Below are 23,132 nucleotides of genomic sequence, written 5' to 3'. Positions count from 1 at the left end.
GGACACGCCCCCACTCTTCTGGGATCCAGATGAGGGGAAGGGACCTGAGGTCGAAAACCCCGTCCCGAACCCAGCCATGGGACCTGGGGGTGGAGACTCTCAGCTCGCAGCAGCAGGCTGTGAAAAGTTACCTGCCCCCAGCCCAGGTTCGGGAGGGGTCAGGCCCGGGGGAGCAGCGACTCGGGTAAAAGCCCCAGCGGCCAAGACAGCCCCACCGGCCAAAGCCTCCAGAAGGTCCCCGCGGACGCCCCAGCCGAGAAAGCCATGGTCACCAGCCCTCCAGTTCCCAAGGGCCGCCCCTCGAGACAGGGAGAGGTCCAAGGACAGAGGTCCTCAGCCAGCAGCCTCGGGCTGCGAGGGACCAACAGTGAAGGACGGTGCGGTCATGCCGGGGGTAGCGGCGAGCCGCAGTCTGACCAGGGATTAGCCTGGTCGCCCAGAGACGGGCGGCGGTTGTATATAGTTTAGTCTAAGTTTAAGTTTTGTGTAAGGTGTAATTATTTAGCTTAAGTCTGGGTGTTTAGCTTAGGTTAAATAAGGTGATGGGTAGTTTGAGTAAGAAATCTGTCAAGAGTGTGTATATTTGGGTCGAGGTCACGGGACCCGACCATGCCTCACCAAGCCAGAGAATCTCTTTGGGACCTGGCTGCATGTTTTTACAGCTTTTTGCAGAAAGATTTTCGGGATGGAATTGATCGTGATCCTATTCGCCCTGATCGGGATGAGTAAGGAAAGGAGGGGCGACGTCCAGGACTCCCACATCTATGGGTGTTCGGGAGACACAGCGCCCCTGGCGATCGATGGGAGCGGCGAACGGGATGCGGAGGAGACCACCGTCTACTTCCACGAGGGAAGGTGGCCAGGATGGTTGGGGTCCAATTTCGTCTCAGTACTCCAGCCAAACCGGATTCACGTACGGGGCAGTCTCCCTCCTGTGCCCCCGGGTGCGAGTTGTTACCATGAGGGTCAGCGCCACCGTTGGAAAGTGAATATGTTTGACATGTAAGGGACACATACCTCTGGATAGATGGTGGTGGCTCAGGAAGTTGAGCAAGGACATGAGGAACGCTAAAGTTGAATGGGAACGTTTGGGTAATAACACCCTTCGGACAATTACCGGGACTCATGGAGGACTAAGCGTGTGTTGGGACAAATGGTCAGGACCGGACCAAGGAATTTATATCTGTATGTGGGGGTCAGAGACGGTCTGCCCCGCGGGCATATCCATCATGTTCCACCGGCAGTGGCACGACACCGGGAAGGGGATAAGGTGAGCTGCCAGCCGAAAGGTGTGTGCAGTCCCATACTCCCAGATCCCAGTCAACGCCACTGAGCTGGTAACCCGCTCCCGTAAGCCCCTGCCCACGGTGCAGCCGGTGTGGTTATCCAGGGAAGATTGCCCCACCACCACCAAGGGACCAGGGAATGGGCTGGTCCTAGTCCCCACCGATCAGATGCTGTGCCAGGGGGTGCACTACGCGGTAGCCTCCGTGATTTTAAATCTCACCGAGGTACATTTACCAGAGTGGTGCCCCAAAGAAACAGAGCAGTTATACCAGGCCCTATTAAAGGACATGTTCAAGAAGTTTTACAAGTTCGATTTTGATCACGTGGACAAGACCGAACTCTATACCACACACCGAGAATTTTTGGGTAACCCAGGGAGACAAAGAAGGGGTGTATGGAATGATGTTTTTACTGCGTTTAATACTGGGTCCTCTGTCATCAACAGCTTGGATGACATAGAGCTGCAGACCCAGATAAACGGTTTAAAAACGCAATTAAAAAGGATATTACTGGATGAGAACAAGATAATGGGCTCGGAGTTGCATGAGGACCAGGCCATGACGGTCCATTTAAAAGAGATCATAGCCAAGTTGGAACAGCACGCAAAGATGGTAAATGCTCTCATAAGGGAGGGCAGAAATGCTTCTGATCAGGCTGCGCAGAATGAGGTGTGCGTGTTATACGGGGCGTGGTTACTGGGCGAGGGCTGCAGTAACCTGGAGGATTTAAAACAAGGATTGGTCCCCTCCTGGATTAGCAACAAGCACCTCGCAGCCCTCCACCCTTTTGAGAATATATTGAGCCTGTGCCAACTCCGGCTAGCCTCCGAAGCCTATCCAGTCCCCGTGGATTGTGGGCGGTCCAACCACACAATCATGGGAGTAGTAACTAGGATGCCGGTCGTGGGTTGGACAGCCCGACCCGCACCGCTATACAGGGTTGAGATCATTGGAGTCATTCAAGGGGGTGCACACATTCATTTCACAGCGGTCCCGCCTTACGTCATTAAGTGGGAGCACGCTATGACAGGTACTGACCTCTCAGGGTGCCGGAGCCGGGGAGCACACATAATCCTGTGCCCCCAGCACTTGAATGCCTAATCAAAACTGCAGTGTGGGTTCAGAGCTGCTGGCGCGAAGCCTATAAATTGTACCATGGAGGCAATGGCACAAGGCCATGTTCCCCCGCAGGTAGCATATATAGGAGGTGGGACATATTGTGTCACCACCGGCGCGTCCCACTACCAGCATGGACAGCAGAGCTGGTGTCCGGTCAGTGACAGCAGTTTCTGTTTTAAACCAAGGGCAGAAGTTCAAGTGGCCCAGGAACAAATTGTCCCCATTCCCGAACCCTCCACTGTTCACCTCACTGTGCAGGAGAATTTTATGAACTTGCAAAAGTACGTCGCGCACTTTGGCTACGAAATTCCCCCTCTCCCTGAACATTTGACCAAAATTCTAAAAGCCGTTATAGTTTCACAGAAACATTTTTACACCCTCGAGCAGAAAACAGTAGAGATAGGGACTAAGATTTTGGATATTGTGCCTCCACCCTGGTGGAACCTTTCAATAATATAGAGGTCCCTTCGTGGATCAGACTGGCTTCCCACATTCTAGTGGTTTGCCAGTTAGGGATAGTGCTGTATTTAGTTTGCATTCAGTGTAAGGGAAGAGGTCGGTGGTCAGGATTCTGAAACCAGAGCTTTTGGAAAGAACATTATGTAGGGTGGAGGAAAATACGCCAGTTTAAAGTGTTTTTCCCTGTATTTCGATTAAAGAATTGTTGTTTCTTTGTGTTGCTTTTTTAATTAAAGGTTTTCTTTTGTTGCTTGTGTTGCGACGCGGTTTAATAAAGATATGTGTACCAAGTGGTGCAGGGGAGTTAGACCTCCTCCGTGCTTGGATGTTTGTGTAAAGTCTGTAATTTTACTCTCTGTATGCTGATGTACACTACATTTTCGCGGAATGGGAAATGCATGTGTCGTGGGTATATTAGATAGATAATTACAGGGGAAGGTTGACTATGGAGTGTTATGTTCATCAATAAATAGATGTTTTCATTATGAGCACCTAGCTTGAGCTAGTCATTTATTCAGCCATGTGAACTAGTGTACAGGCATCCATCTTGACTATTGCCTTGTGGGTAGCCCACTACTAAACATACAGCTCCAGCTAGTGTACCATTCTAGAATGACATGTTACTGATCATTACATCCCCCTTCCTTAGAGGTTAAACAAAATCAATATCAATCAATCATAACGACATAAACATCTTCACAACAGTCAACACATTTTCAAAGCTTTACTTTATGAACTCTAAGCTTTTCATTCTTTTATTATAGTTTTCTTTGTACTCAAAGATTAAGTCTATCTAGCTTTTTTACTTCACGTGCGGATCTTCTCAGCACAGGTAAGTCTGATGTGTTTTCATGAGAGCCTGTATGTGTGTTTGTGTTAGATTGTTCTGGTGGTGAGTGACAAGATTCAGTTGCGGCATTGTCATCGATTTGCTCTTGGATAGTTTCTTGTGTTTTCAGGAGGGAATGGCGGTTCCTCCTGAGAACCTGTCCTTCATCAGTTCTAACAGTTTATGACCTTGGTCCTACTTCCTCAAGAACTGTAGCTTTCCTGTTCCATGCATCTGGATCCTCAATCCTGACAACAACATCCCTTGTCAATGGTTTCAGAGTCTTAGATGACTTGTCATACTGTGATTTCTGTTTCAGCTTTAACAGTTGAAGTCTCTGTCTCAGTTCCTTACTCTGCTTTTCTTTTGCACAGCAGGGTAGCGTGGTGCGCAACTTGCGACCCATTAGGAGTTCAGCAGGTGAAGAACCACAGTTTAAAGGGGAGGCTCGGTAGCTCAACAGGGCGAGATAAGGATCAGACTTGCTTTCTGTTGCTTTCTTCAGTAGCTGTTTGAGAACTTGAACACCTTTCTCTTACCATTCGACTGAGCATACAGAGGACTGGATGTGATGTGCTGAAAGTCATAATGTGCTGCAAACTGTTGCCACTCCTTACAGTTGAAGCACGGACCATTGTCGCTAACGGCAATCCTGGGAATTCCATGTCTGGCGAAGATGGATTTAACATGCATTATGACACTGCTTGCTGATGTGCTTGAGAGCAGCGTCATCTCAGGATAGTTAGAATAGTAGTCAATCACTAATAGATAGTCTTTACCATTCAAATGAAAGAGGTCCATACCAACCTTTTGCCATGGTGCTGTTGGTAAGTCAGCTACTATCATTGGTTCCTTTGCTTGTTTGTTTTGGTGTTTCTGACATGTCTCACATATGCCTATCATGTTCCCAATATCCTTATTTATGCCAGGCCAATAAACAGTGTCTCTTGCTCTCCTTTTGCATTTTTCAATTCCGAGGTGTCCCTCATGAATCCTTTTGAGCATGTCTTGACGTAGAGCCTGTGGAATGACTATTCTGCTCTGTTTTAGTAATAGTCCACTTGCGACACTCAACTCTGACCTGATGTGATAGTACTTTGGACAGGAACCTTTTGGCCAACCATGATGAATGTTCTCTATTACTGTTTGTAACACTGTATCTTTTACTGTTTCTTCTGCTATTTGCTTTGATTTTGTGTCTGACACAGGCAGCGCAGCAGTGACCATACTCACATGAACATCCACGTCTTCCTCAGTAGAGCTCACATGACTCATTGTGTGTGCTCGGGATAGTGCATCTGCTAACACTATGTGTTTGCCTGGTGTGTAGATCAGTTCAAAGTCATATCTTTGCAGCTTCATCATGAGTCGTTGAATCCTTGGAGAAATCTCATTCAGGTTCTTTTTTATGAAGGCAACCAGTGGGCTGTGGGCTGTCTCAACTGTGAAGGTGGGAAGTCCATATATGTAGCCATGGAACTTTTCTAGTCCAACTACCAAGCCTAGGCATTCCTTTTCAATCTGGGCGTATCGACACTCAGAATCAGTCATAGACCTGGAGGCATAGGCAACAGGCTTCCAGTCTTCACCCTCTGTTGTAGCAAGACTGCGCCTAGGCCATCTTTTGATGCATCCGTTGACACTTTGATTCTCTTTGTTGGGTCAAAGAAGGTGAGTACAGGTGTGGTTGTCAGCACTGTTTTCAGGTTCATCCACTCTTATTCATGTCTTTCTGTCCATGCGAACTCATTTGTTTTATGTAGCAGGTCTCGCAGAGAGGCTGTCTTGGCTGACAAGTTAGGAATGAACTTTCCAATGAAGTTTATCATCCCCATGATGCGTAGCACTCCTTTTTTGTCAGTGGGTCGGGGCATGTTGAGTATGGTGTTTACTTTTTCCATATCTGGCTCTATTCCTTTACCAGATAGATTATCTCCTAGGAAAGTGACTTCCTGGACACCAAACTGACACTTGGCTTTGTTGAGCTTCAGTCCATTCCGGCGTATGCTCTGTAGCACTTTAGTCAGTCTCTCATTGTGTTCTTTCAGTGTGGAGCCCCAGATGATGATGTCATCTACATAGACCCGAACTCCTTCCAGACCTTCAGTTATGTGTTCCATCGCTCTATGAAAGATTTCAGATGCAGATATTACCCCAAAAGGCATTCTGAGGAAACAATACCTGCCAAATGGTGTGTTGAAGGTATAGTATTTGGTGCTCTCTTCATCCAGTTTTAGTTGCCAAAATCCTTGTGAGGCATCGAACTTTGTGAAGTATCTGGCACCTGACATTTCACTGGTGATTTCTTCTCGCTTGGGAATCTGGTCGTGTTCACATTTTACGTTTGCATTTAAGTCCTTTGGATCCATGCACACTCTTAGATCATTGTTCTTTTTCTTTACACATACCATGGAGTTAACCCAGTCTGTTGGCTCTTCGACTTTCCTGATGACTCCTAGTGTGGCCATTCTGTCCAGTTCTTTCTTGAGCCGGTCTCACAGGGGTGCTGGAACTCTCCGTGGAGCATGTACCACTGGCTGAGCATCCTCCTTTAGCTGGATCTTGTAAGTGAATGGTAGAACTCCAAATCCTTTGAACACATCCTGGAAATTACTCACTACAGAATCCACTGAGCCATCTGGTCTGCTTATGGCACAGTTTATACGGTAGACTCTCTTGACCAGTTCTAAGTCCTCACAAGCTTTGTCACCTAGTAGTGAATCAAGTCCTTCAGCCACAACAGAAAACATGAGATGATGCACTTTGTCTTTGACTGTCACTTTAAGTCTGTATACACCTAAGCTATCTATTTTCTGTCCATTATAGTCCTTCAGTAGTACTGACTTTTTCTGTATTTTGGGCTTTTCTTTCATATTTTTAATGTCACTCATGCTGATTAAGTTTGCTTTTGCCCCAGTGTCTAGTTTCAATGTAACTAATGCTCCATTTACCTGCAGTGGCATCATCCATTTGTCCTCTTTTACTGCTTTAACTTTATGTTCAGCATTGTCCATTCCTGAGGGCTGCACATTTTCTGTATCCTTTTCGATATTGTCACATGACACCATTCCTACAAAAAATGTCTCACTTAAATCAGTGTCCTCAATCACATTGACTTGTTGCCCTTTCTTTGTTTTTACTTTTGAAAAGCATTGTTTGGCAAAGTGATTCTTTCCATTACATTTTGTGCACATTTTTCCAAACGCTGGGCATTGTCTTGACTAGTGCTGGTAACCACAGCGCTTACAATTAAAAATTCCATCCTCCGATTGCTTTGCATTTCCGTTCTGCCCACCTTTCTTCCCTTTGTAGGACACAGCATCGACAGCAGCACAGTCACTCATTACAGTCGCATCATTATTAATTTCACTGAAAGTCTTTGCGTGCTGTTGAGCTAGCTCACTGGCATGGCATATTTTCACAGCATTCTCCAATGTTAGTTCGGTTTCTCTCAACAGACGTTCCCTGACCTTTTTATCATTGATACCAAACACAATCTGGTCACGAATCATGGATGATTTCAGCTCAGAGAAATTACTTGTCTGTGCTTTCAGTTTCAGATCGGTCACAAAGCAATCAAAAGTCTCATTTTGCTGCTGTGTCCATGAATGGAACACGTACCTCTCATAGGTCTTGTTCTTTTTGGGAGAACAATGTGTATCAAACTTCTTTAGCACATCGTCCATTTTTTCTCTGTCCTCCTCTTGATCAAATACAAACGTATTAAATACCTCTATTGCCTGCGGGCCTGCAACCGTGAGCAGTAATGCTATTTTCCTTGCATCTGGCTTCATACCGAACCCGATGGCAGCAATGTAGAGTTCGAATTGTTGTTTGAAAGTCCGCCAATTGCAGTCGACATTCCCCATGAGTTTCAAACCCTCAGGTGGCTTCTAATTCTCCATGTCACGTTTCACAATATTCAGCAGATATTACCAATCCTGGTACCATGTTATGTTCATAAATAAATAGACGTTTTCATTATGAACAGCTAGCTTGAGCTAGTCATTTATTCAGCTATGTGGACTAGTGTAAAGGCATCCATCTTGACTACTGCCTTGTGGGTAGCCCACTACTAAACATACAGCTCCACCTAGTGTACCATTTAGAATGACATGTTACTGATTATTACATGGAGGGTCAGAAAAATTTTGCTCTCTTTAAATATGATACTTCAAGCAAGTTTTAGTATCACAGGGAGGACTGTAAGATTTGCAAAATTTCTGCATCTGCCCAAAAGTTATTATTAATAAAAGGGACCCTGCATGGACATTTTAAATTGAAAAGGGTACCTAAGATGGCGTCCGTGCCTCGTGGCAGAACACCTGTGGGATTCCAAAATGGATTCTGCAGCGCAGACAGCTTGGGAGAAATCAAAACTAAGGCTGCAGGTTTTCTGTGAAGAGAAACTTTGTGGTTTGGAACAAGACATGACTCTGAATTATGCATTAGACTGAATTGGAGACGGAGCTAATTGCAGTTTAGGCCTATAGTTAAGGCCATCAGACAGTCTGCATATATTATCAGAAACAGATTAACACAGCCATCGGGGCTGGACATGCCCATCCAGGAACTTTCAGGACAAGACAAGTCAATTATCGGGCCGGTAGATGCGATTACCGGCCATCTAAAAACCATCAGTATAGATTGCTACCATTATTTTAAACTAGCCCGCCAAGTTTAAAACAAAGAACTGACCTGATTTGGCGCGAAGATAAGGGTTTTCAACGAAGGTATAATTGAAGGCCCCGAGTAGCATTGAGTTAGTGCAGCTAGTTCATTCTTTCGGAGGAGGTCCGTAGAGTTCGTTGGTTGGTGTGCTGGTGCTGCTTCTCGGGCCCCTCGCCCTCGTGGCTGCCGCTCCTTCCCCATCCCGCGCTTACCTCCTGGCCTTTGCCCGTGCCTTTTTCCCAGTCCATCTGGAACTGCCCCGGCACCGGGTCGGGCGGACATGGACAGATTCAGGCCAGGCAAGGCGGGACGCGACGAGGGGAGAAGGGAAAACCACCGAGGGGCAGACCGGCTGGAGAAGACAAAACGGGGGGAGGCTTCGAATCATCGCGCCTTCAGTCTTAGCCGACCTTCGAATATCTGCACACTAACTCAAACTGGCAGCTGTCAACGAAGAATCATCCCTGCAAGGTAAAGTACCCAAACAGAGACTTTAACTTTGGGGTACTCGAACCTGGACAACGCCCTTGCAGCACCCGGAGACCACGTGATGACGGCAGGCTCCAGAGAGCACCAAGAGCGAACCCCGAACCCCACCGCTGTTTTGAATTGAGCAAACCCCGTTTTGGTTGGTGAGCATAGATTCTGACCCCTCATAGCTTAATCTAGTTAGGTATAGGGGGTGGGATAAGGATAAGGGGATTGTTAAGATACAGGAAACTTTGGTTTATCCGGAGGTTAATAGTCCGGAAAGCTCTATCTACCGGCAAAATTCAGGATCTGTTTCCTATAAGTTTTTTTACTTCTCGTTGCTTTTTTTTTCCCAGTCAGGCTCTGCAAGGTCTGTAGCTAAGCAACAGCTTCAGCTAGAGATGCTTTTAAGCTGCAGCCGACTGTTTTGAAGCTGTTGCTAAGCAACAGGGTTTGTTGATTCACACGGAGCTGGAAATCTCCGTATGTTTCAACATTAGCGCTGTTTTGTCTGGCAGTTTTGATGGGACGGCAACAGCTCGGTCCCGTTGGTGCCGGATATCACAAAGTTTCCTGTAGTTGTTTTCCCTCGATGTGCCGTGTGTTCCCCATTCACTGTATAAGTGCATTTGCCTGTAATGTTATAGTGGTAACTTCTTTTTAAGGCTGTATTAATTTTTCCTGTTCAATAAAATCTTGGTTTTTGCTTGCATCCAAGCCTGCTGTCTACTCGAGTTTTCTGTATCGCTGCCTGTACCTTAGTCCGGTGTCTAGAACCCAGGGGCGTGGGAGTGATTCAAACCGCCCACAAACAGTCAGGGGCACAACTGACTGGGCGCACGCGCCACACCCGCCACCCCCCTACACTCTGGCATATTGTGCATCCCATCCTCCTTTCACTTCACCGTTGGTGGCCATACTTTCAGCTATGTAGACCCTACACTTTGAAATTCCCTCCCTAAATGTAACCTTTCAGTCAGAATGTTGTGTGTTCAAGGCCCACTCCAGAGACTTGAGCACATAACCTAGGCTGGCACATCTGTGTCACACTGAGGGAGTGCTGCACTGTTGGAGGTGCTACCTTTCGGATGAGGGCGGGGTGAGGTAAGGTTGGATTTTATGGTGAACAGGATACATTGGTTAGGAAGTTAAGCTGGCCTCCCATGATGCAAGCAAGAATTCTATTATTGCTTCAAAGACCTCTGCTGACTATTTTCCCCAAATGGGATATTTTCTTTTCTAAATCCTTTCTAATACATATGCAGGCTATAGCAGACTAAAACATAGGTAAGCTATAGCAGAATAATACATGTGCAGGTTGTAGCAGCCTCTTGGAATTGCAAGCTACAGCATTACTTATCCTGATCAAATATCCCAGAAACTTGAATGATGATCTCCATTTATGATGCACCATTGGCAAGTTGTAGGTGCCTTCTTTTCACTTCGCCTTTCAAGAGAAAGTCATCCAATTTTAGTTTCAGAATTTTTCTCATCCAATAATGGTGTAAACAATTTAATTTTCTTCCCTATGTGTCCTTTATGGCCTGTGTCTCAGCATCACATAAATAGTGTTCCAATCATGTTGCTGCATGCCTTCATCTTAGAATTTTAGTACTGATATCTCGACTCCTCCAGATTTTATCAAATTTCTTGAAGCTGCTACTAGTTTTTCCAATTTTATATTGAACTTCCTTCCTGGCATTCACATCATTTGTCACTGCTGCCCAAGTACATGATTGTATCAGTCTCTTCAATCAGTTACTCATCAACCTTTAAGCACAGGCTCTCAACTCCAATGTTCACACACTGTGTTTCTTTATATTGATGATCAGTCCCAAACACTCCACTTTTTCTTTGGGGTTCTTCTGTGGCATTAAGAACAGAATCATGGACAGTAACATATGGGGGTAGAAATTGGTATGCGTTGCATCTGTTTTTCAGGTGTAAAATGGGAGCAATACTGTCAAATTTAGCACTGGGACGGCCCGTGTCTAATTTGTGCATGCTTTTGGGCCACTGCTAAATTTGGCAGATCCAAGATTTTTAGGCATCCAAGACACTCACCTAAAACAGACATTAGGCCCTTTGCATATGTTAATGTGGAGCCTAATGACTGATTGAGAAGCCCTCAGGGAAATTTGTTTCTGATGAGCAGAGCTGTGGACTTGCTCAGGATTCTTCAGCAGCCGCCAACAAAAGGTAAAATCTAATTTATTTTTAAGTTAATAAGTCATTGTGTACAATCATGAGGAGCAGGAGTGCTTTCCCGACTCCACAGTCCTTGCAATTACTTCCAACCAAGCCCCCTCCAAGGACTTTCCTCCAGGCCACTGCTAGCGATGCAAGTGGCCTGACATTCATCCTTTCAAATGCTCAAGCAGCCTGTGGAGGCACAAAAGGAAGTGGCAGCTCGTGCAACAAATATTAATGAGGCCCAAGGACCAATTTCTAGTGGCCTCAGACCTCCCGGTTGTCAGTGCACCAATGGTTATGGACCCCAAACGCACCACAACCAATTTCCACCACATTTTGTTTATTCCCAGATGTTCTATCCATCCAATTATTATTTTTTTCAATGCTCTAACTATAAAAACTCCCCACAACATTGGTAAAGGGATGAAGCCCTGTCTTACATCATTTGTTAGGGATGATTTTCCTCTGCTTTGCGGAAAGGAATGTTCATTTCGTGGGCGCAAAGTAGAGGAAAAAGGGGCAGAAACACATTCGGCTGAGTCTTTGTCCCTTTTGTTGTGCCTCATGTTTTCCCCTGTGAACAGGCTGAGCGCTTCCACTTGCTGTAGGTGCGAGCATTCAGAGGCCATGGAAATGAAGGAAGTGACATCACCATGACTCCCACCTCATTTCCTGGTCTGCACTTGGCAGTGGCCTCTGCTGAGCAGCGCCCACAATTAGTGGCCCTTAGTCCTTATGCTCAAACCCTCTCTAATGGAAGAGCTGAGAAGTGCAGGTAGCAAAGACGTGCCCAATGAAAGGTAAATGTGAGGTATTGCTTTTACAAATGTAGCAAAAGACTTTGGAGCTTGAGTGCTTCAGCCTGCTGTTCAAAAATGGCTATAATCAGTGCAGCCATTTACCTTTTCGGGCTCTTAAGCAGCCATTATAGGGCTTTAAACTAAGAAGGGGGAGGGAGGATTCAGGTAAGAGTAAATTTACAAATCTGAAGAGAAAATCAAGGCTGTAGCACAGAGTAGTGATTCAGATAAAATCAAGCAGATTGTGTCAGGAAGGGACTTGGGGGGAGAAATTCGGTATCGCCCCATTTGTGGCGCAATTATCGGCTGGGTGCAAAGTTTAGCGCCTAGCGCTAATTATCGCCTCCGACTGCAAATTGGCTTCTATCACCTCTGGAGGTGATTGGAGCACTAAATCAGGCACTACACACCTCTCTTAAGGCGCTAATGCTGAGGTGCGAGGCACTACCTCAGAGCGTTGGCGAAGCTCATGTGATGTCAGTCAGCAATGGAACACAGACACACTGGCGCTGGCCAGTTCTTAAAGGGGAGAGTCGATCTTGCTCTCCATCCACACCCTGCTCAGTGCAGCCTTGAATCTCGGCCTGGAGAGACCTGTTCATCACTTCTGCTGGAAAGAACAATGGAGAGGCCCAGGGAAAGAGCTCATAGTGCAGCCCCCATAGTCTCTTCTAAATTGATGCAAGGAAGGTCAAATCAAAATGAACCTGCAAAGTGCTGCTCAGTACCCAAAATTCCTTCACACAGTGTTGAATCTCTCCAGAAGTCTCTCTCTCTCAGAAAGCGTGGTGCAAAAATGTAGCCAACAAAAAAAGGCAGGAAGCGGCCACCTTTAAATAGATCTCCCTCAGTCCCTACCCAAGTGCAAAACGTTCCACTCAACCTGTTGTTGCTAGTGGCAGGCGGTAAGGCAGAGGGTGCCACTCAATATCTGGTCCGGGCGCTACCGGGGCGTGGCACGCTCAACTGAAGTCACGATCTGCGGGCGCAGGAGATCATGGCGGTAGTGTTTAGCGCCGCCGCAAAATGTCTGGTCAATTTTGCAAGTGGTGCAAACATCGCTGTGCCCGGGCGCTAGTTGCTTTGCACCCCATTAGCACCCTCTTAGGGTGCTAATGGGAGGCGCAAAGCAACCAAATTTTTCCCCCAGAGAGTTTAACAACAATAATAGGGCATTAGCGACTAAGGCCATATCAGGGAGAATAGTGAATAGTAAAAATTAAAGGCATTATATCTGAATGCACAAAGCATACTTAACAAGATAGATCAATTAATGGCACAAATAGAGATAAATGGGTTTGATCTAGTAGTCATTACTGAGACGTAGTTGCAGGATGAGCAAGGTTGGGGACTAAATATACCAGAGTACTTGGCTTTTAGCAAAGATAGGCAAAATGGAAAAAGAGGTGGGGTAGTCCTGATAATAAAGGATGAGATAAAGGCAGTAGTGAGAAAGGATCTTAACCCAGAAAATCTAAATGTAGAATCAGTGTCGGTTGAGCTTAGGAATAACAAAGGGCAGAAAACACAGGTGGGAGTAGTTTATAGGCTCCCTAACAGTAATCATAGCGTTGGGCAAAGTATAAATCAGGACAGTAGAGGAGTATGTAACAAAGGTAATGCAATAATCATGGGGAACTTTAACCTTCATATAGACTGGGCAAACCAAATTGGCAAAAGTAGCTTGGAGGACATGTTCAAGGAATGCATTTTCTAGAACAATGGCTCGGATTTTGCAGTTGTAATGACAACTGTCAGCGTTTGCTGTCATTACTCTGTGAAACTGACAGCAACTTCTGATGTCAGTACATGCTCAGTCAAATACGGAAATCCAGAAGATGCTGCCAGTGATTCCCTGCTCCTCCACAGGGTGCGCTGTTGAAGTCCTCATAGATGGAAATCTTAGAATCACTTGAATTGGTGTGAACTTCCAATTTTTACGCTCTAATCTCACTCTAAAATCTCCCAAAAAAGTTAAGCCTTGTTGAATGAGGTGTAACTGGGTTTTTAATGGCACACTAAGTTATAATTACTGCTGAACAACCTCTCTGGCTCTGAAAAGCTCATTTTATATTTGTGGAATGTCAAATTTCTCCATTTTATAAACATTCCATAGATTTTTTTTAATGTTTTTTAATTAAGTTTGTTTATGATATTTCAGCTTCTACCTTAATCTGATTTGTATGTCCCAATCTTTATTTTTCTCTCTGTAAAATGATTAAAAAATGATGGATATTCAGTGCTTTTTACTTCCTGGTTTGCTGTCTGTGAGAATTCTTCAATGTGATTGGTTGCTTAGCCTGGTTGATGACACCACTGTTGCTGGAAGTCAGAGATTCCCTATAAATGGTGATGGAATTAAATTAATGTCAACAAAGGTCAAATCCACGCCACAGAGATCAGTAGATCTTTTTGGGCAGCATTCTTTGCAGTCAGAGGCGTGCGCCATCACTTTGCCACTGACCACAAAATCTGAGCTATTATGTTGAGGAACCAGCCAGACAGGTTTTGTTAAATCTAGTATTGTGTAATGAGACAGGGTTATTTAATAATTTTATAGTAAAGGATTATCTGGGGAAGAATGATCATAATATGATAGAATTTCATATTAAGTTTGAGAGTGATGTGGTTAAGTCCAAAATGAGGGTCTTAAATTACGGAGGTATGAGGGGTGAGTTGGCTAAAGTAGATTGGGAAATTAGATTAAATGATATGATGGTAGATAAGCAATGGCAAACATTTAAAGAAATAATTCATAATTCTCAATGATTATACATTCCCAAGAGGAGTAACAAGTTGATTGGAAAAGTCATACAACCATAGCTAACTAGAGAAGTTAATGACAGTGTTAGATTAAAAGAGGCTTATAATGTTGCCAAAAAGAGTAGTAAACCTGAGGATTGGGAGGGTTTTAAAAATCAGCAAATGATGACCAAGAAATTAGTGAAGAGGGAAAAAATTGAAAATGAGAGTAAATTAGGAAGAAATATAAAACAGATTGTAAGTGCTTTTACAAGTATGTAAAAAGGAAGAGATTATCAAAAGTAAAGATGGCCCGGTGTAACTACTGGAGATTTTTTTTATTTGTTCATGGGATGTGGGTGTCGCTGGCAAGGCCAGCATTTATTGCCTTTCCTTAATTGCCCTTGAGAAGGTGATGGCACACTACCTTCTTGAACCGCTGCAGTCCATGTAGTGAAGGTACTCTCACAGCGCTGTTAGGGAGGGAGTTCCAGGATTTTGACCCAGCGACGATGCAGGAAAGACGATATATTTCCAAGTCAGAATTATGTGTGACTTGGAGGGGAACTTGGAGGTGGTGCTGTTCCCATGCGCCTGCTGTCCTTGCCTTTCTAGGTTGAAGAGGTCACGGGTTTTGGAGGTGCTGTCGAAGAAGCCTTGGCGTGTTGCTGCAGTGCATCTTGTAGATGGCACACACTGCAGCCACAGTGCGCTGGTGGTGGAGGATGTGAAAGTTTAAGGTGGTGAATGGGGTGCCAATCAAGCGGGCTGCTTTGTCCTTGATGGTATCGAGCTTCTTGAGTGTTGTTGGAGCTGCACTCATCCAGGCAAATGGAGAGTATTCCATCACACTCCTGACTTGTGCCTTGTAAATGGTGGAAAGGCTTTGGGGAGTCAGGAGGTGAGACACTCACTGCAGAATACCTAGCCTGCTTTTGTAGCCATAGTATTTATGTGGCTGGTCCAGTTAAGTTTCTTGTCAATGGTGACCCCCAAGATGTTGATGGCGAGTGATTTGGCGATGGCAATGCTGTTAAATCTCAAGGGGCAATGGTTAGCCTCTCTCTTGTTGGAGATGGTCATTGCCTGGCACGAATGTAACTTGCCACTTATCAGCACAAGCCTAAATGTCGTCCAGGTCTTGCTGCATGCAAGGATAGACTACTTCATTATCTGAGGATTTGCAAATGGAACAGAACACTGTGCAATCATCAGCGAACATCCCCACTTCTGACCCTGTGATGGAGGGAAGGTCATTGATGAAGCTGCTGAAGATGGTTGGGCCTAAGGCACTGCCCTGAGGAACTCGTTCCATCTGATTCCAGGATCATCCTGGAGTGTAAAATAACTTTTCTCTAATTCTAACCATCATCTTAAACTCCTCTCCCCTGTCTCCTCCACCCTCTCCCCCATCTCCTCCACCCTCTCCCCCATCTCCTCCACCCTCTCCCCTGTCTCCTCCACCCCCTCCCCCATCTCCTCCACCCTCTCCCCTGTCTTCTCCACCCTCACCTCCAACAACAAGTGCGAGGAACTCATGGATGTCTTTGTCACTAAAGTGGAGACAATCTATTCAGTTGCCTCTGCCACTTCCCTCCCGTCCCCTAACCCACTGGGCCAAACTTCCTCTATGGTAGCCCCAGGTCCTAGCCCTCTGAACTCGCATCTTTCTCTAATTTCTCTCCTATCTCCCCTCATGCCGTCTGAGCTCATCTTGTCCATGAGACCCACCTCCTGCTCCCTTGACCCTATTCCCATTAAACTGCTGACCACCCAACTTCCCTTCCAGGCCCCCATGTTAGCTGATATTGTTAACGGTTCTCTGTCCTCAGGTACTGTCCCTGTCTCCTTCAAATCTGCCATCATCACCCCTTTCCTCAAAAAAACAATCCTTGACCCCGCCGCCTTGCAAAACAAATGCCCCATCTCCAACCTCCCTTTCCTCGCCAAAGTCCTTGAATGTGATGTCGCCTCCCAACTCCGTGCCCATCTTTCCTGGAACTCTATGTTTGAATCCCTCCAATCAGGTTTCCACCCCTGCCATAGCTCTTATCAAAGTCATAAAGGACATCCTTTGTGACTGTGACAATGGTAAACTATCCCTACTCGTCCTGCTCAACCTATCTGCAGCCTTGGACACGGTTGACCACACCATCCTCTTTCAACGCCTCTCCACCATCGTCCAGCTCCTGGCCAGCCTCCCACATTCTACCCTCTGTATACTTGAGCTCATCCAAAACTCGGCTGCCCATGTCCTAACTCGCACCAAGTCGCGTTCACCCATCACCCCTGTGTTCGCTGACCTACATTGGCTCCCGGTTAAGCAATGCCTCAATTTTAAAATTCTCATCCTTGTTTTCAAATCCCTCCATGACCTTTCCCCACTCTACCTCTGTAACTTCCTCCAGCCCTACAACCCTTCAAGATCTCTGCACTCCTTCAATTCTAGCCTCTTGAACATCCCCGATTTCAATCGCTCCACCATTGGTGGCTGTGACTTCAAGGCCCTAAGCTCTGGAATTCCCTTCCTAAACCTCTCCGCCTCTCTATCTCTCTTTCCTCCTTTAAGGAACACCTTAAAACCTACCTCTTTGACCAAGTTTTTGGTCATCTGCTCTAATATTTTCTATGTAGCTCAGTGTCAAATTGTGTTTGATAATGCTCCTGTGAAGCGCCTTAGAACTTTTTACTACATTAAAGGCGGTATATAAATGCAAATTGTTGTTGTTGTATAAAAATAGCAGAAACAGGAATTTACTGGGAATTTAACATACTAAAAAAAACACAACAACAACAACAGCTTCATTTGTATAGTGCCTTTAGCATAGCAAAACGGGTACGGTAGCATAGTGATTATGTTACTGGAATAGTAATCCTGAGGCCTGGACTAATGATCCATGAGACGTGAATTCAAATGCCACCACGGCAGCTGGGGATTTTAAATTCAGTTAATTAAATAAATCTGGAATAAAAAGCTAGGGCTGGATTTTGCCAGCCCCAAGGAGGCGGGTATGGAGGCGGGACTGCCGGTAAAGTTACAGAAAATGGCGGCGGATGGCAAACCCACCCCCATCCCTCCTCCGTGCCCTTTTGTCAGGCGGCTGGAAGCCGTCCTGCCCCTGGTCCCGTCTCCTCGAGGCGGGAAAGGGATTAAATCCTTTTAACTGCCTGTTAACAGAGAGTTAATAGGCAGAAAAAAAGATTCGTCCCATTTTACCTTTTCAAGTGCAGGCTTCCCAACCTCAGAGAACCCCACCGGGGTGAAGGAGTCGAGTAGGAGGTCTGTGTGGGTCGGAGGGGTCTGTAAGTGCAATGTAGAGGTGAGTGATGGGTGCAAGTGTGGAGTGGTAAGTATGTGAGGTGAGTGTAAAGTGTTATAAAATGTTCACTTACCTTTGTTTCTGCCTACAGCCTTTAGCCGCTGTGGAGCCGGAGTTCCGACATATTCGTTGTAGATTTCACAGACTGGCTGTTGGAGCCTCTGAACCAACAGTCATCTGATTTCTACAAACTAGAAAGGTTTGATGAGCCCTGAATACAAGGACTCATTAAACTACACAGAAAGTCAGTGTTTGACAGCTTCGCAGGGCGGGCTTAACAAGGTCAATCAGGGGAAAACCCCGCTAGTTGGCCAGGGGCTGATGGAGGCGGGACTTAGACCCGACAAGCAGTAGTCCCGCCTCCAGCACATCTCCATTCAGAAAATCCAGCCCCTAGTATCAGTAATGGTAACCATGAAACTAATGGATTGTTGTTAAAAACCCATCTGGCTCACTGAAATCCTTTAGGGAAAGAAACCTGCTGTTCTTATCTGGTCTGGTCTATATATGACTCCAGACCCACAGCAATGTGGTTGACTTTTAACTGCACTCTGCTGTTCAAGAAGGCGACTCACCACAGGCAGCAAGAGATGGGCAATAAATGCCAGCCTTGCCAGCGATGCCCACATCCCATGAACAAATAAAAACCCAAGGCACTTTACAGGAGTGTTATAAAAAGGAAATTAAGGTCCCAAAACTTTTTTAAGGAAAAAATAGGATCAAATGCCTTCTCAAAGTGATGAAACTCATACATAAATATCGCTGAGATTCAATTTAAATACTTAATTACTTCCCAAGTCAAAGCATATGCATGTTACGGAGTCCATTTGGCCAGAAGACTCATTGATCTTTGTTCAAGTTATGAATACCAATTTTTTGCTCACGTTCCCCAGGATGTATGCATTTCCCCAGGTGCAGACATCAGGAAAAGGAGTGCAGACTGGTTTTGCTTGGTCTCCACCCCTTTTAGGTCTTTCCTTTGCGAGGGGGCATGAAGTTGAGTCTGCAGTTACACGTGGTGCAGGCTGATCGCAGCAATGTTAGTATGGTGAGAGTAGGTTGTCCTGGCCTGGGGCCTCATTTTTCTCTGATAGATTGCTGGCTCGGCACCTCAGTTCAAGGACACCTTGAGAAACATGGTGCTGTGGCCTGATCAAATTCCTGCTGAAGACTCCAAAGCTTAGTACATTTTTAAAAGTTCAACCCACCCCCACCCCAGGATGTTTCAGTCTATTTAGGATCTTCTGGTCAATGAGCTCTCTCATCAGCCAGAAGGTCCTGATCCACGGCTGAGAGGTCAACAGCTGTGTTTCGATATCCTTTGCCTTCTACCAGCATGAGGCCCTGCCAAGGGCAGGCCCACACCAAGAGTGTCCCCACCCCACATTAATGGTCATGGGTAGGAAATTCCAGTGCTCCTGGCACTGGACAAGATTAGTACACTTCGGGTATGCTGCTGCTGTCCTGAAACAGTGTGGTAAGTGGGCAGGAGAACTGATTCTATGAATTATTGCTGTGCTTGCTTTTTCAGTAAGCTTTTCACTTCTCCAGGTACAGAGAAGTGGCAGCATGTACCTGTAAAATGATCCCTTTAAATGATAGTTTCAGTTAAGTCACCTGTCTTTGGTAATATAACAATGAGTCTTCCCTGCCAAATTTTGTACTATCTTCCTGGTACAATTCCGTTCAGAAAAATTGTTAACCTTTGTATTACTAATCATCCTGCAGTCAACTATTTCTGATATTATGCCACCTACACACAGCAATTTGTTATTCATCAGCTCCTTTGTTGCCTTACTGATCCGATGCTCAATAACATCAGAACATTCAAGGGCTAGAAAAAGCTGCTCAGCTAAATTGAAGTTTATCCCCATCAGTCTAACATTCAACTGCCTTGTGGTTTAATTTGCTTTTTGTTAGATCCGTGATTCTGAGAGTGTGATGTTTTTCAATAACCACACGGATGCTGTAACTTAACAATAAACAGGTATTTACTGGAGGAGGGTGGTCTCAAGACTGGGGGTACAGAGGCATGCGCAAGGCTTATATACCGGTGTGGTCACTGCCGGTACTACAGTATACAGGAGCTGTAAAAGTAGTTCTGTCTTAAAGGTACATACACTACAATTCCTCCCCTTTTAGATTAGTAGTACCCCTAATATTCAAATAACAATTAACACTTTAACATGTACATTAAACAACAGTAGTCCATTTATGGATTCAGTCTTTGGGGTGGCTCCCTGATCCTTTCAGGATAGCGCCTTTCCTGAGGTTCTTGTTCTTGGTGCAGAGGCGATTCTGGCCCTTTTTCATCGGGTAGTTCATCGGTTTCCACTGCTACTGGTTCTGAGGTAGATGCTACCGGTATGTCGGGTTCATCCCCAGGTACTCGAGACATGGGGTTGACTCGTTCCTGTGACGCTAAGATCTGATCGACGTGGCGTCTCACAATGTTCTCCCCGACATCCACTGTGTACATTAATGGCCCCTGCCTTGTGCATATCGTTCCGGGTTGCCATTTCTCTGTTCGGTAGTCACGGGCCAAGACTGGTTGTCCTACATTGAAGCTCCTTGTCGGCTTCTCATTGATGTGCTGGAATTGGTTGTCCTCAACATTTCTTCGCACATTTGGTCTGAGCAAGTCCAGACGAGATCTCAACTTTCGGTTAAAGAACATCATGGCCGGGGTCTGGTTGGTAACTGCATGTGTCGCGTTTTGGTAGGCTAATAAGAAATTGTCCACCTTATGCTGTAGTGGAATTTCATCATCGCACATGGCCTTTATCGCCTTCTTAAAGGTTTGTACGAACCTCTCAGCCAATCCATTTGTGGCTGGATGATACGGGGCGGATGTGTAATGCCTTACCCCATTCCTTCTCATAAATTTTCGAAACTCTTCGGACACAAACTGTGGTCCATTATCAGAGCAAATCTGCTCTGGCAAGCCGTTTCTGGCAAATATGGTCCGTAGGACTGCAATCATTTTCTCTGTAGTGGTTGAGGACATTTTTATCACCTCAGGCCACTTCGAATGAGCATCCACTGCTATTAAGAACATTGAGTCCATGAATGGACCAGCGAAATCAATATGCACCCGTTGCCATGGAGAGGAGGGCCACTCCCATGGGTGTAGAGGGGCATGTGGTGGTGCATTTTGGACCTTCTGGCATCCTGAGCAGCTCTTGGTTAGGTCTTCGATTTGTTGGTCGATTCCCGGCCATAAGCCCTAGCAAGGCTTTTCATTTTCACTCCCCCCAGATGACCTTCATGTAGCTCATTTAGCACTCTCTCCCTTAACTTGGGTGGAATCACCGCTCTGGATCCACACATCACTGTCCCCTGGCATACTGACAGCTGTTCTCTTCTGGATGAGAATGCTGGCAACAGTGAGTTGCCATGTGTTGGCCATCCCCTCACCGTCAAATCATATACCCGAGACAGCGTCGGATCATTGCGGGTCTCCTTCTCTATATCCGCGTTCGTTACTGGCAAGCGTTCAATTATTGACGAATAAAATATCTCGATAGGGTCCACTGCTGGTGCTTCCTCCACAGTAGGCAGTGGCAGGTGCGATAGCCCATCAGCGTTTCCATGCTGTTTCGTGCCTTTATATTCTATTTCATACTGATTCGCCCCAAGAAACAGGGACCATCTCTGTAACCGTTGTGCAGTCATCACTGGAACGCCCTTCTTAGGATTAAAGATGGAGACAAGTGGTTGGTGGTCAGTCAGCAAGGTGAACTTCTGCCCATGCAGATAGTGGTTGAATTTTTTTACTCCCCATACTAGGCTGAGGGCCTCCCTGTCAATCTGGGCGTAGTTGCGCTCGGCTGAGGTGAGTGACCGAGACGCAAAGGCTACTGGCCTCTCCAACCCGTCTGGGAATTTGTGCGACAGCACCGCTCCAATACCATAGGGTGATGCATCACATGCCAAATGAATTGGAAGTGCTGGGTTGAAATGGGCCAACACTTCTTTTGATGTGATCAATTCTTTACACTTCTGGAAAGCTCATCTACGTTCGTCATTCCACTTCCATGGTACCCCTGTTTGCAGTAGGGTGTTCAGTGGGTGTAATACCGTGGACAAATTTGGTAAGAACTTGTGGTAGTAGTTTACCAGCCCAAGGAACAACCTCAGTTGTGACACATTTTCCGGTGCTGGAGCCTTGACTACTGCCTCAATCTTTTCAGGGGACTTATGTAACCCCTCTTCATCGATGACATGGCCACAATACGAGATCTGTTTCTGGAAAAACTTGCGCTTGTGGCGTATAGCTCGTAGTCCATACTCCTTTCATCTGGTGAGCACCTTCTCCAAGTTGGCGAGGTGATCACTGTCATTTTCGCCCGTGACCAGGATGTCGTCCAAATAACACTGGGTCCCTGGAATCCCTTGCAGGACTTGATCCATTGCCCTTTGCCAGATAGCCGGAGCTGATGCTACCCCGAACACCAGCCGGTTGTATTGATAGAGACCTTTATGAGTGTTAATCGTAAGGTATTGTTTCAAAGCTTCTTCTACCTCCATTTGCAAGTACGCCTGGGCTAGATCAATTTTGGTAAAGCGTTTACCTCCAGATAGCGAGGCGAAAATACCCTCAATTCGTGGAAGCGGATATTGTACCGTGTGAAGGGCTGGGTTCACTGTCACCTTAAAATCCCCACAGATGCGGACCTTCTTTGGTTCCCCAGGCGTATTACTCAACGACCTCTTCATTACAGGAACGATGGGTGTAGCCCACTCGCTCCAGTCCACTTTGGACAGTACTCCTGAACGTTCCAACCCTTCCAGCTCTGCTTCGACAGCTGGTCTGATCGCATAAGGCTCTGGTCTGGCCTTAAGAAACTTTGGGCTTGCTTTTTCCTCTATTTTAATCGTTGCTGTTATGCCTTTTAGTGTTCCGAGTCCCTCCTGGAACACTTCTTTTGTGTCAGCTAGCATTTTTGACAGTCGTCCAGGTATGACGTCGTCATCCTTTTTGGCCTCAACCTTCAGTGCCTGTATGGAATGCCAATCTAATTGTATCTTCCGGATCCATTCACGTCCTAGCAGTGGTGGTCCTCCATCTGGCAATACATATATATCCATTTTAGGTGTTTCCTGGCCTTTATATATCACTTTCAGCCTTATTTTTCCTTTGGGGTAGACTTTTTGCCCCGTGTACATCTTCAAGACAATCTCTGTAGCTTTCAAGGGTATATGTGAAAATAGCCGCTTGTAGTCCCTTTGGTTTATGACT

The sequence above is a fragment of the Somniosus microcephalus genome, chromosome 1 (assembly GCF_052327205.1).
Source record: "Somniosus microcephalus isolate GS21.2 chromosome 1, FLI_Smic_1.0, whole genome shotgun sequence".
Taxonomy (NCBI): Eukaryota; Metazoa; Chordata; class Chondrichthyes; order Squaliformes; family Somniosidae; genus Somniosus; species Somniosus microcephalus.
This window is presented reverse-complemented; position numbering follows the sequence as displayed.